The 14,581-nt window shown below is 49.2% G+C and overlaps 1 protein-coding gene across 2 annotated transcripts in view; it reads left to right on the top strand.

The window, feature by feature from the left end:
* Positions 1 to 1,201, top strand: part of TXNRD2 (thioredoxin reductase 2) — a 50,500-nt gene extending 49,299 nt beyond the window's left edge. For both annotated transcript variants that reach the window (XM_055119370.1, XM_055119369.1), the window contains exon 18: positions 955 to 1,201. The gene's annotated coding sequence lies outside the window, so the exon portion shown is untranslated. The remainder of the gene's footprint in view (positions 1 to 954) is intronic.
* The last annotated feature ends 13,380 nt before the right edge of the window (positions 1,202 to 14,581 follow it).

Genomic DNA, 14,581 nt, shown 5'->3' with positions numbered 1-14,581 from the left:
CAGGGGAGGCTGTGCCGGCCGCTGCAGGGGCCCAGGCCACTCTGCACCCCCAGACCCCAGCCTGGCCTCTGCTGTTCCCCCCCGCCCCTCTCCCCATGGGCTTGTGGGGCCTGGCATGCTTCTGACAGCGTGCGCCGGTGGGTGTGGGCCGGGAAGCGCTCTCCTCTCCTGCCTGTCTTCCTTGAGTCTGGAGCAGCCGCCGGCCTGTTTCTCTCTCGCCCAGAAGGTGGAGATGGTGCCCCGCGCACAGGGCGCCTCCCCCCACGGCTGCTCCTCAGGAGCTGGCCTGGCCCAGGGCCCCAGGACTCAGGGCGCCTTCTTCCCCAGGAGGAAGCAACACCCCCCGCCCCTGCCCCGGGGAGGTGCTTGGCAGGACACTGTCAGCTCTGCCCACAGCCTGCGCCTGGCCTGGCAGTGGGCCCGTCCCAGGGCTAGGGCTCGCTGGCTTTGTCTCCCTCCAGCCCAGGCAGCCATGTGATGTCTGAAGGCAGGTGTGAGGTTCCAGGAGGCCCCAAGGGTCTGGGGGACACCCGCACCCCCAGCAGGGCTGCCTCTGGTCCAGGCAGAGGGCGCCCTGGACGCCACACTTAGCCGCGTATTACAGCCACCGGAGCTGTTTCCTTAGGAGCTTGCCATAAGTCTTTATCAGTTAAAAAATATATTTCCTCAAATATATTTTTTGAGGGTGGGGGGGCTCCCAAGCAGTTTTCAGGAGTCCTGGGGAACCAACACCAGCTCTTCAGTCCCAGGCCTGAAGCTTCAACCTGCCCAGGCCATACCCTGGGTGCCAACATTTGAATTCGGGTCCCAGCACACACACAGCCCCTGGCATCTCCCTGGCCCTCAGCAGACTCCAGCAGTGCCGTAATGCCAGTGACAGTGGCTGGCGGGGCTGGGGCTCTCTGGGTCTGGGAGTGTGACCCTTGCCATGACCCAAGACTCTGTTTCTGACAGGACACTGGAGGGCCCCCGAGCCCGTCTGCATGGGGCAGAGTGTCTGGACCGACTGCCCACATGGCCTGCAGGGATGGCCCTGAGCCCCCACACTGCACCTCACAGCCTCTTCCGCCTGGGCGTCCCCCAGGCCCCCGATGCCAGATGATGACGACTTGCGCAGAAACCCACCCTGTGGGCTGCCCACGTCCGAGCCCCCGGCTGGCATCTGTGGATTCCAAATAAAGAGGGCATTTCCCTGACAAGTGCCCTGCCTCTGGTGTCCCAAATCATTCCCCAGGATGGGCGGGTTGGGAGGAGGGCTGGCCCAAAGGGAGCCCAGGGTGCCACTAGCAGCGAGTCCCCAGTGGCCGGGTCTCAGAAGGCCCCTTTTTCCCTGGTACAGGAATCACGCCACCCAAAGCAAGAGACGCCTCCCAGGACCTGCCTCCCGGGCCTCTGAGCACCTTCCAGAAGGTGGGGGTGGGGCAGGTGAGCAGGAGTGCTGTTGGGGGTACTTTCCCCCCAGAGCGGCCTGCAGGGGAGGGGGTGCACGGTGACGGGAGTGGGCAGGGAGGGTCAGAGGCTCCTCATCTCCTCTGCGGCGTGGCCTCCCGGCCGGCTTGTTGGCACGCTCAGGCTAATCCTCGCGTGGAGGCGGCACCGCCACCCCTGTCCGTCACCTGTCAGTCACCGCGCGGAGAGGCCGTGCTGACAGTGACGGGCAGGGCTCGGCATTGTGCTGGGGCTTTAGCGGCGGTTAATCTCGTGTCTTCCTTAAGAAAACATCACTTAGTCTGCCGGCCCGGGAGCCCTGGATGGGACCCTGCTTGTCAGCAAACAAAGGAATGTCTTTGCACCCTAATGGGCCCCGGGAGCCCCAGACGCTCGCTCACTTGGTGTGAAGCGTGTGCAGGAGCTCTCAGACGCCCAATTAAGACGCCAAGTGGCGCGCTGGGCTGGGCCCTCTTCAAGTGCGCATGACATCAGCCGTGTCCCAAGGAACGCGGCTGGCAGTGCGCCCCGCAAATCCCGAGGGGAGGCCTGGGGCTGCACCCCCGCTCCTGGGGACGAGGCATTCCCCTGGCCTGCAGTGGTCAGCAGGCCCTCAGGGCTACTGGACCTGCGGGGAGTGGGGTGCTCGGCAGCGGGCTGCAGATGCCTTGGGGCTGGAATCCGCCCTCGGCATAGGGCGGGGAGGCACTTGACGGGCCTTGTCTTCTAGTGGTGATGGGATTGATGAGCCCGTGTGAGGCGCCCAGGGTGAGGGCCTGTCCGTCAACCGTGCCACTCCTCAGCCATATGCCTGGCTTTTGGGGTCCTTGAAGCTAGTTCTCCCAGAACAGGCCTTGCCCCATACACCTGCTGTGTCTGTGACCCCACCTCTGCCCCCGTGCCCTGTCAGTCCAGGTCACCTGGCCAACACCTAGGCAAGAGCAAGATGGCCACTGCTCGGTCCTGTGGGTGCTCGGACAGCTCTCGGGGCATGCAGCCACATCCCAGAGGCCTGCCCCTGCGTGGGGGCCCCCATTCCCCTGGAAGGTGGGTGGGGCCAGGCGCTGCACAGGCAGAGAGGATTCTGGGCCGACACCTAGTAGCTGTGTCTGCTGCGTCTCCGCATGTGCCAGGTCAGCCATCTTCATGTGGTCCCAGGGCCCATGCTGTCCATGTCCCACATGCTCCTGGGATCCCAAGGCTCTGGGGACCCCTTGGGGTACAGGGACAGCTTTGCTGGGGCCTCCGCCAATGATCAGACCATGCTGTAAGGACCGGAGTGTGAGGGGGAACCGGGGAGCAGGACGGAAGGAAGCAGCCCAGCCAGAGTTTTCTGCCCCTCGGCAGTGCCTGGGTCTTATTGTGTGGCCCCCAGGCCCTTTCTCTGGCCTCCCATTCCTCCTCCCAGGAGCACAGGGCGGGGCCAGAGCACCACAGACCAGGTGCTCCCCACCTGGCCCCGGGGCCGCCTTCCCCCTGCCTTTGCATGTTTTTATGGTGCAATGAAAATATGATTTTAATTCCTTAGATTGTTCCATGTAACCTACAATTACCCCCGGCGACGTCCTGCACACTTCTGCTGATGCTTCCAGATTTTGCAATGAGCTTGTGTGTGTGTGTGTGTGTGTGTGTGTGTGTGTGTGTGTGTGTGTGTGTATCTGTGTGCACGCCTATGGGGAGGTCTCTGAATACCCCCCTGAAGTGGGGCATGGCAGGTGACATTCCTTTCTTTTCTAATCCTTTGATGTGGTGTCCTCCAAGGTCCCCAGGACCCCCAAGGGACAGGGTGACAAACAGCTCAGGGTGACAAACAATCTGGAAACCAAAGAGGGAGAGGGGGGTGTTATACCCAGCCCCCAGCCTACTGTTTACCTCCAACCCCCCATAAGTCTCTGGGGTACCCCCCAAAGCACTGCTCTGCCTTGCAGGGCCCTCCAGCCCTCTAGCCCTACCCAGCCGCTAGCGGGACCCCAGGCCTCTGCCTGCCCCAGCAGTGCAGTCCCTGGTTGGCTGGGGTGGCCTGGCCAAGCAAGTGACTGTTGCAAGCAGAATTCTGCTGTGAACACATCGCTTGCTCCTGCCTCACTGTGCCTGGCCCCAGTTCTGAGGTCTGGGCCATGGCCACCCGACAGGCGTCCTTCAGAGCAGCCCCGAGCAGGCCATCCACTGCCTCCCGTGCCTGCTCCACCCCCCACTGCAGCCCGGCTCCCCACCAGCTCTCAGGTTTCTGCCTCTGCACCCGAGGGCTCCAGGAGCCCTGCATGTCCTGGGCCCAGGCCAAGAACCTGTGCCTTTGAGGGCCGCACAGAGGCCCCCGTGTCAGCCCACAGGGCCCAGCAAAGCCTCTCCAAGCTGAGCCTGCCTAATCCCAGCCCCAGTGTGGTTTATAGTGCTCGGGTTACCCTAATCCTGAAACCCAAGCTGGGGTCCCGGCAGCCTCCCCGCACTGTCCAAGCCAGCAGCCAGAGGGTCCCCTCCCATGTGCCTGTTACATTTGGGGTGTCCCCTGCCAGGACAGGGCGGGAACGGGACCCCTGTGAGCAGAAACACCAGCCCTGCAGGAACCAGTCGGCCCTCAGCAGCCTCGGGTCCTGCCAGGCCTCTTGTCCTGCACGTCGGCAGGAACGCAGGGAGGTGGCCCAGCTCAGCCCTGCAGACAGCCCTGCCTCTAGGGTTTCATGGCACAGCGATCTGGCCTTTTGGTTCCATGAAATGGAGCTTTCTCTCTCTTTTTTTAAATTCCTAATAAAGTCGGGATCTTTTTGGCTTATAACTGATGATCAAATAACAGCAAAGGCTTGGGAATCACGCAGGCCTGTAATCGAGAGCAAACAACTTTGTTTCATAGCAGCTGGGGGCCAGGAGTCGGCTGGCCCAGCTCCTCAATCTAACCGACCTCTGTCCACTGATCCAGGCCCGGTCTCCAAGGGCATTGGACAGCAGCACCGGGGCGGGGGAGGGGCGGTGGGGGTGGGAGGGCCGGGCCGGTACAGGCACCTCACAGGCTCCCTTCCCGTGAGTCTGTTAGCTGGGGCCACAGCCCACGCCATGGTGAGAGGGGCCCACGCTGCCTCACGGTCTTCAGCAGCTTTGAAGCATTTTCATACTCATAAATTTCCCCAAAGCAGCCATAATGAGCTCCCGGGCTTTCAAGGTCGCGATGCGGTGCAGAACGGGAGGAGATCAAAGTCAGGTTTGGGAATGTTTCCTTGGGCTTCTCACTTGATGAGTGAGGAGAACGATGCCCAGACCCCCCAGAAGCCCCCACAGGGTGGGATGGTGCAGCCAGGGCCTGGGATGCCGTCCGCCTGCCCCAACAGAGCCTCAGCACCAGACCCCTAGTGAGGGAGCGGGTGGGTGGGTGGGAAGTGCAACCTCACCCAATTCAATGGCTCATTGTTCTGCCCTGGGGGGGGGGTTTCGGGAGGGGGGTGGGGACTGGCATCGCCTCCGATTATAATAATAAAGTCCTAACGACCAGCCAGTGGTTGGGTTTCCCTAGCTTGGGGAGTATTTGATGTTCAAAGTCTCTGGCAGCTGAGATGGGTGTCAGTGGAGAGTGTTGTTCATAGCAGCCCTTCCTCTCAGAGTCAGCGTCCCATCCAGCAGCTTCACTGTCACCCTGCCCCAGTGCTCCTCGGTGTCCCAGCATGTCAGGGCCAAATGCTTCACCAGGAGGCTGAGGCACTGCATGAGTGAGTCCTGACTTCATCCATACAGACCAGCGCCAACCTCCTGGCCCCTGCCCCTTCTGAGGGTTCCCAGGGGGACCAGACGCCTGGCATGGCTGAGACTCAGTGAGGGGCTGGTTCCGTGGGCTGCTGCCTCCCATCTGCTCTCAGACACACCCCTGGCTCTGAGGTCTTGGCCCCTGCTGTCCCTGCAGCCCAGCCTGGGTCAGGACCCCTTCTTGGGTTAGATTTACCGTAAGAGGGGCTGGAGCGACAGTACACCGGGAAGGGCAATTGCCTTGCACACAGCTGATTCAGGTTCGAGGATCCCCAGTGTTTCCTGGGGCTCTCTGAGCCCCACCAGAAATTATCCCTGAGCGCCGAGCCAGGATGAAGCCCTTAGTACCACCAGATGTGGCCCAACATGCACAACTCCCCTCAAAAAATAAAAAAATCACTATAGGGCCAGAGAAATAGTACGGTGGGTAAGATACTTGCTTGCATCTGCCCAACCTGGGTTTGATCCACACACCACATAGAGTCCCCTGAATGCTGCAGAAAAGACTTCTGGTATGTAAGAGAAGTTCAAAGCAGGGCTACAAGGGAATGTTGACATGGTGTTCCATTTTCTCTTCGAAAATGCCCACATTGATGTCATCCTCAAGGTCCCAGCACATAAGGTTTCACACATACTGTGTGTCCGAGAGGGTGTGGATTAGTACCAGACTCACCTGACAGCACCATCAGAGGGTGACCCCAGAGCTGCCCGGGTCTTCCTTCAGGGACTCTATGTGTTCCGACCACAAAGGCAAGCACAGCGGGGCTGGTGCTTGTAAAGCCGGTATGTGGAGCACAGGTCTGGGTGAGGGCTGAGCAGCTGGTCGTAGCCACCCTTTCCCACAGACTGGCTGTAAGCACAGATGCTCCAGAAAAGCGACCCAGGACCAGAGGGAATCCAGACTCTGAGAAGAGAGAATCACATGGTGGGATCCATGTCGTGGTTGCTTTCCCTCTCGAGGCAGGTGTGACTGGACTGTGAGCACAGCGTTGCAGACATGCTGGCTTCAGGGGCCAGGAAACACAGATAGGAGAGAGGCCTGGAAAGCGCCATACAGGATTCAGAGGGTCTCATGCCGAGTGAAGTTAGTCAGAAGGAGAGGCACAGACACAGAGTGGTCGCTCACATGTGGGATAAAAATACAGAGTAGGGGAACAACAAATGCCCAAACACAGCAGAAACAGAACTACGTGGCAGTAGGCAGCTGGGCGTGTGGTGGGGGCGTTAAGAAGAGCAAAAGTGGCAGCGGTTCGGGGACAGATGCTGTGGTGGATGGTGTGCTAGAATGATTGATATAAGATATCAGCAACAGTATTCTAAACCAGAGGGGGAGGAGAAAGATCCTTACTTTGATTCTGAACTGCACATGTATGAGCTCAACTTTATAAGTCCTAAAAGAGGATGTTACAGCTAAAAGGTTGAACGTCCAGAGTAGAGACCTAAAGGAGAGGTCGGCATTTGTGTTTTTGTGTGTGACACACAACACTGGAGTCATTCCTTATGAGTTGATGTGCCGAGGATTGAGCCCGGATCCCCAGAGTGCAAACCATGCACACCAGCCCTTTGAGCTGTCTCATGGGGAGAGTTTGGATCACATGCAAACATGTTGTATTCTCTCCATTGGAACTGCTAAAAGGCTATTCTTTTTTTTTTTTTCAACAATTTCAAGAACCTAAAAGCCTATTCTTTAGGGAAAAATGTATATATGTATATGTGCCAGGAGTAAAGGGTTTATGTTGGGATTAAAGGCAAAACTGTGATAGTCGTCTTAACAAATAAAAACCAAGCCTCCAAAAGTCCAAATCAGAAAAATCCATTAAAACAGAAGTCTCCAGGGGCCAGAGAATAGTGTGGTGGGTAGAGCATTTGCCTTGCATGTGGCTGACCCAGGTTTGATCTCTGGCACAACAGAGCCAGGAGTAATGCCTGAACACCACTGGGCATGCCCCCCCCCAAAAAAAAATCAGCATGCTTCAGAAGATAACAGAATCCAAAGTCTCTATGTCTATGCACAACGTCCAGAATGCACTAAAAATTACTTGACATATGAAGAAGGGAAATTGTGATTCCTAACTCACAGGTAATAGAAACCAGCCCCAAGATGATACAGATGTTGGAATTTTAAAAATAACTATTAAAAAATGTTTGTATGTAATAAAAGAAAAGCGTGTATGCAAATGAAAAAATGTTAATAATGAACGAACAAAGGGAACTTCTGTAGAATATTAGAAATTGTAAAAGATAACTAATTGGTGGGGCTGAAGAGATAGCTCAACAGGCCAAGAACTTGCTTTCCATGTAAGTTTGATGATCCCTGACATTACATTGTCCCCTAGAACACCCCCAGGAGTCATCCCCAAACACAGCTGGGAGTAGCCCCTGAGCTCCTCGGTTTGGTCCATAACAGAGAGAAAAAGAATTAAATGGAAATTCTGCAACTGAAAAGTACCACAGGAAAAAAAAAATTGAACTGAATAGACTTTAACTGACTTTAACAAATTGGAGATGTCAGGAAAAAAAGTCAGTGAAGGGGGCTGGAGCGATAGCACAGCAGGTAGGGTGTTTGCCTTGCACGTGGCCGACCCAGGTTCTAATCCCAGCATCCCATATGGTCCCCTGAGCACCGCCAAGGGTAATTCCTGAGTGAAAGAGCCAGGAGTAACCCCTGTGCATCGCCAGGTGTGACCCAAAAAAACCAAAAAAAAAAACAAAAAAACAAAAAGTCAGTGAATTTGAAGACAAATAAAATCTGTAAAAAGGAGCAAGAGAAACAAGATTAAAAATAACCTAAGAGATGGAGAGACCTCACTAAAATGTCAGGAAAATAGAAGAAAGATATACAATAGAACAGAAAAGAGTATTTGAATAAATATTAACCTAAACTTTCATGGATTTTGGATTAACTCACAGATACAGGAATCTTACCAAATAATCACAAAGAGACACAAAGAAAGCACAATTAGAAATACCAGAGGAAATTTTTTGGAAACCAGTGAATGCTGTCAGAAAAATAGTGACAGGTTACATTAGTCTTAAAAAGCGTATAGACCAGAAGCAGTGAGTTTTATTCCCAGCACCCCAAAAACAAAACAGCAGGACAGAATTCATATGCTAAAAAAAAATCAAACCTAGAAATGTGTGCAGCAGAGATGCTATTAAAAAATGAGAGGGTATAAAGAGGAAAATAAAGACATAGAGATAAATGAGAGAGAGAGAGATAATTCCGTGGAGCAGTCTTGTCCTACATGTACTGTAATAGGAAGTTCTGTAGGCTGGAGGAAAATCACCCCAGGGAGAAGAGGAGTCACAGAGAGAAATGGCAAATACCAGAAATGGTAAACATGAAGGTAAATTCTCCCCCCCCCTTTTTTAAAAAAAGATACATTACTTAAAATGAAGATTATAACTGTTCGATTTTTTTTTCTTTTTTGGATCACACCTGGTGATGCTCAGGGGTTACTCCTGGCTCTGCACTCAGGAATCACTCCTGGCGGTGCTTGGGGGACCATATGGGATGCTGGGGATTGAACCTGGGTTAGCCGTGTGCAAGGCAAATGCCCTCCCCACTGTACTATTGCTCCGTCCCTCGATTGGGTTTTGGGAATGAAAAACATGACAACATGACAATAGCAAGAAGTTGCAGACAGAATGATTTCATGGCAAGATCAAGACAGTCAATGTGCATGATACAATATCAAGTCTAAGTGTGATGAAGATGCACACATAAAATTCCTAGAGCAACTTCTGAATAAAATCCAAACAGGTTCGATTGAAAAGCCAATAGAGGGGTGAAAATGAAACACTGGAAAACTAAAGTGATAAAGCCAAATGGAGGCGAAAAAGGAGAAATTGAAGAGCAGGAGTAGGGCAAAGAAAAGTAGCAAGACAACAGCGGTTGCTTTTGTTCTTTTGGATGTGTGCTAGTCTCTGTGGTGTGAGGTGGTATCTCATGGTTGTTTTGATCTGCATCTCTCTGACGATTAGTGATGTAGAGCATTTTTTCATGTGCCTTTTGGCCATTCGTATCTCTTCCTTGGTAAAGTTTCTGTTGGAGAGGATGTGGGGCGAAAGGGACCCTTCTACACTGCTGGTGGGAATGCCGGCTAGTTCAGCCCTTTTGGAAAACAGTATGGACGATTCTCAAAAAACTAGAGGTTGAGCTCCCATTTGACCCAGCAATACCACTGCTGGGAATATATCCCAGAAAAGCCAAAAAGTATAGTCGAAGTGACATATGCACTTATATGTTCACCGCAGCACTGTTTACAATAGCCAGAATCTGGAAAAAAACCGAGTGCCTTAGAACAGATGACTGGTTGAAGAAACTCTGGTACATCTATACAATGGAATACTATGCAGCTGTTAGAAAAAACGAGGTCATGACATTTGCATATAAGTGGATCAACATGGAAAGTATCATGCTAAGTGAAATGAGTCAGAAAGAGAGAGACAGACATAGAAAGATTGCACTCATCTGTGGAATATAGAATAATAGACTATAAGACTAACGCCCAAGAATAGTAGAAATAAGTACCAGGAGATTGTTTCCATGGCTTGGAGGCTGGTCTCTCATTCTGGGTAACTCAGGGAAGGGACCACCAAGTAAAATGTGGTTGGAGGTCATGTGGGGGAAGGGTGATGCGGGCCGAATACAGACTAGAGACTGAACACAATGGCCACTCAACACCTTTATTGCAAACCACAACACCTAATCAGAGAGAGAGAACAAAAGGGAATTCCCTGCCATAGTGGCAGGGTGGGGTGGGGGGAGACGGGACTGGGGAGGGGGGGAGGGATGTTGGGTTTACTGGTGGTGGAGAATGGGCACTGGTGAAGGGATGGGTTATCGAACTTTGTATCGGGGAAACATGAGCACAAAGATGTATGGATCTGTAACTGTACCCTCACGATGACTCTCTAATTAAAAATAAACTATTAAAAAAAAAAAAAGAAAAGTAGCAAGACAGGTTAAACCCAGTTACATTGATTATTACAAAAATTACATTAAAAACTCTCCTGGTAACAGAGGCAGACTGCCAGACTTGATTTTATTTAATGAATTAGTTATTTTATTTTGTTTTGTTTTGGAGCTATACCTACTGGTGCTCTGGGTTTACTCCTGGCTCTGCACTCAGGAATCACTCCTGGCAGGTACCATGTATGTGCTGGGGATGGAAGCCAGGTCAGCTACATGCAAGTACAGTGGGTACTGTGCTCTCGCACTGGCCCCAAGATTTCCATGCTTGATTTTAAAAGGCAATGTGCAGGAATATCTTAGACCTCAATAAAATACCTTAAAAAAATAAAATAGGAGTTGGAAAGATCATACAGCAGGTAAGATGTGTGCCTTGCATGCAGCCAATCCAGATTCAATCCCTAGAACCCCACTGAGCCCACCAGGGGACCATATAAATAAATGTTTTTAAATTTATTTAAAAATAATTACAAATTAAAATTTTCTAAAACTGCAAAATCCATGGTACCAGAAATGTAACTCAGTGGTAGAGCTTGTGCTTTGAAAAACAGAAGAAAAAAGGTGAAATGTAATAGCAAGAAATGAGGGGCTGGAGTGATAGTGTAGTAGGTAGAGCATTTGTCTTGCACCTGGCCAACCTGGGTTCAATCTCAGCATCCCATATGTTGCACAAGCATCCTCCTCCTCACCCCAAAAAATCCAAAACCAAATAAACTAGTTAAGTAAATAAAATAAAATAAATGACATCTACTAATGTCTATTGTGAGTAAACAGACATTCTTTAAAACAAAAAAAAAAAAGCAAGAAATGACTTACACATGAAGATACATCCAGGTTGAAAGTAAACAGATCAAGCTATATGTAATCCAAAATTTAAGTCATATAAAGCTGATACAGCTATATGATATATGGACTGCAAGATATAGACATAAGGAAAGGGAGGTTGCAAAGGTAGGCAAGGGGACATTTCATAATGATAAATAACCGTAGTTCATCAGGAGAACATGACAACTACAACTGTGGCTGTACCTGATGATAGAACTGTAAAATGAGCAATGGCAAAAACCACAATCACAATTAAAGTCATAACACATCTTTCTCAAACATCACACTGGAAAGTTTCAGAAGTTAGCCTTATCAACCTTCTGAACACCACTAATATTCATAGAACCACAGGCCCAGCAAAAACAGAATAGAGAAGTTTTTTTCAAATTAATTTTTCTCCTCTCCTTCATAAGTAGCTTTTCAGGTAGAGCTTTATTAAAATGGATAATAACACAATAGCATTTAAAACTCAGATCGACACATGATAATAATATCATAATTGGCATATGATTTTCACCTGTTTTACACGTATAATTCATTTCAATTTGACAAATCAAATACTTAGGGAGTCACCACGACAACCAAGATAAGGAACTTTTCCAGGGCAAAAAAAGGAAATAAATTTTCCAGGGGCTAGCGAGATAGTATAGTTGTGCAAGTCAGGTAAAAGATCTCTTTCTGGAAAATGACATGGGATCTCTCTGAAGTCACCTCCACATTTTTAGGGAAACTTCTGGTGGGGCAACAATGCAATGAACAGAGACCCTGACCAAGCACAGATGTTCAGCAGGCTTTAGGGGAAATCATTGACTAAGGTTCAAGAACAGGGGACAAGGCAGGCTCGAGGAGTCAGGGACTTTGCAGCTAGTGCTGCCTCGAAACCATGGGCTTGGGTGGTGGTGCCAGAGGAGGGGGCTACAGAGCTGGCATGGGCTGTAAACATGAAGGCAGAAGTCCTAGTTCCAATGTACCCAGACCACCAGCATTGGGTGTCCCCATTCAGATACCCTCTGCCAGCATCAGTGGGGTTACCTCCAAAGTTTCAGGTTGGTAGAAGTCCCAGGTTTACCTTTTTTATGAAGTGTCTGCCTGCATGAAGCCTAGTTTCTTAAAACTGGGAAATGGAAAAACATCTCACCAGCCTATGAGAACCTTGAGGTTACTTGTGGGCATTTGGTGGGCTTGCAGCAAAGTTAATTCACCCCCATTATGGATAAAAAAAATGTTGGGACCCATTAAGAATTGAGCCCACAGGCAAATTTAAAATTATTAAAAATGTATGTATCAAAACTAGTCTCAGGGCTGGAGCGATAAGTATAGCGGGTAGGCGTTTGCCTTGCACGCGGCCAACCCGGGTTCGATTCCCAGCATCTCATATGGTCTCCCGAGCACCGCCAGGGGTAATTCCTGAATGCAGAGCCAGGAGTAACTCCTGAGCATCGCTGGGTGTGACCCAAAAAAGAAAAAAAAAACTAGTCTCATTGACTATAACAGTAGAAAGAATAGAAAAAAACCATCTTCATTGATATTAGAAGTTTCTGAAAAAACTCCATGTTTTTGTGATTAAACCCTAAATTAAGACTTGCGTATGGTTCAGAGGTATGGAGACCATACCTTGAATACTTTGCATTCAAGAGCCCTGGGTTTGAAATAAAAAAAAAATTAACACTCAATAAAATAGAAAGAATATACTTCTTCAATATATAAAGCCCATATATAAATAAATCAAACATCATACTCAAGAGTGACAAATGGAAAGCTTTTCTCTATGATTAGAAACAAGGCAAGGATGTCCAGCAACTTGGACTGGAAGTCCTTTCAGAAAATAAGGCAAGAAAAATAAATAAACGCATTCGAACTAGAAAGAAAGTAAAACGATCTGTGTTCACAGATGACATTTCCTTTTATGCAGAAAATGCTCGAGGTCCACAAAAACACTGTGAGAGGTAATAAATACATTCAGCAGAATTGCAAGACACAAAATCAACACTCACAAATCAGCTGCATCTCTGACAGTGAGCAGCCACAAAGGATATTAGGGAAACAATCCCACTTCAATAGGAGCAAAAAGAATAAAATCTGTAGGACCACATTAACCAAAGAAGCAAAAGGCTGAAAACTATAAAGAGTCATTGAAAGAAATCAGAGGACCTAAATAAATGGAAAGACATTCTATATTCATGAATCAAAAGACTTAATTTTGTTAAAATACTCATACTACACAAAGTGGTCTACATATTCAAGTGATCCCTCTCAGGTTCCTAATGGTATATTAGCTCAGTAGTTTATGAAATAGGAAACCCATTCCATAATTTATAAGAAGTCTCAAGGCACCTAAAATAGATTTTAAAAAAATCTTAAAGTTGAAAGACTCACATTTTCTGATTTCAGAAAACTGTAGCTTATTTATATAATTAAAATAATTTACAATAACCTACAATTTATAACCAAGATTGTGTGGGGTTGGAGTGATGGTAGTGGGTAGGGCACTTGCTTTTGGCATGACCAACCTGGGTTTGATCCCTGGCATTCCAGTTTTTCGCCCCAGCCCCACCAGGAGTGATTCCTGAATACAGAGCTAGGAGTAACCCCTAAGCATTGCCAGTTGTGGCCCAACCCTCCCCCCCGAAAAATGGGCCCCAAAGATCGATAAAGTTTAAATTCTCACAAGAAAATGAGAAAATAAGACTGGTGAGATAGGATAGGGATTGAAATTTTTGCCTTCCACATAGCTGACCCTAGCCCAGCCCTGCTAGGAGTGATTTTGAGCACAGACCAGAGATAAACCTTGAGCACCTCTAGATGTGACCCAAATCACACTACCTTCTCGTCTCCTCCAAAAAGAGAAAATCTTCAAAATATTGCATTTGGCAATGATTTTTTGGATATAACAACAAAACATCTAAAAAAGGGGGTGGCAATAGCTTTATTACGATTGAAAAGCGTGTGCATCAATGGAAACTATCAAGAAAGTAAACACAGTCCACAAAATTAAAGAACATATTTGCAAATCATACTTTTTGGGGATCTGAGGGTCGTACCTGACGACGCTTAGGGGTTACTGCTGGCTCTGCACTCAGGAATCACTCTTTGTGGGCTTGAGAGACCTTATGGGATGACAGGGATTGAACCTGGGTTGGCTGTGTGCAAAGCAAGCGCCTTACACGCTGTACTATCTCTGCAGCCCCAAATCATACATTTTTTAAAGTATTGATATCCAAAACTATGCAAAGGACTCCCTACAATACAACAACAAGATAAACAACAATTTAAAAATAGGCAAAGAGGCCAGTGAGATAGTACAGTGGGTAGGGCACTTGGCTTTGCACATGGCTGACTCCAGTTCCATCCCTGGCACTCCATATGATCCCTTGAACACCATCAGGGGTGATCCCTGAGCACAGAGCCAAATGTATGACCTGAGCACTGCCAGGTGTGGTCCAAAGACAAAAACAAAATTAATAAAATAATTTTAAAAATAAGTTAAAAAGTGGGCAAAGAATTTGAAAAGACATTTTTCCCGGACTGGTACAATAGTACAGTGAGTAGTTTATTTGCTTTGCAAACAGCTCACCCAGGTTAAATTCCCAGGATCCTATATGGTTCCCCGAGCACCGCCAGGAG

This window comes from Sorex araneus, chromosome 11, assembly GCF_027595985.1.
Source record: "Sorex araneus isolate mSorAra2 chromosome 11, mSorAra2.pri, whole genome shotgun sequence".
NCBI lineage: Eukaryota > Metazoa > Chordata > Mammalia > Eulipotyphla > Soricidae > Sorex > Sorex araneus.
The sequence above is the reverse complement of the archived record's forward strand: the minus strand, read 5'-3'. Positions and strand labels throughout refer to the sequence as shown.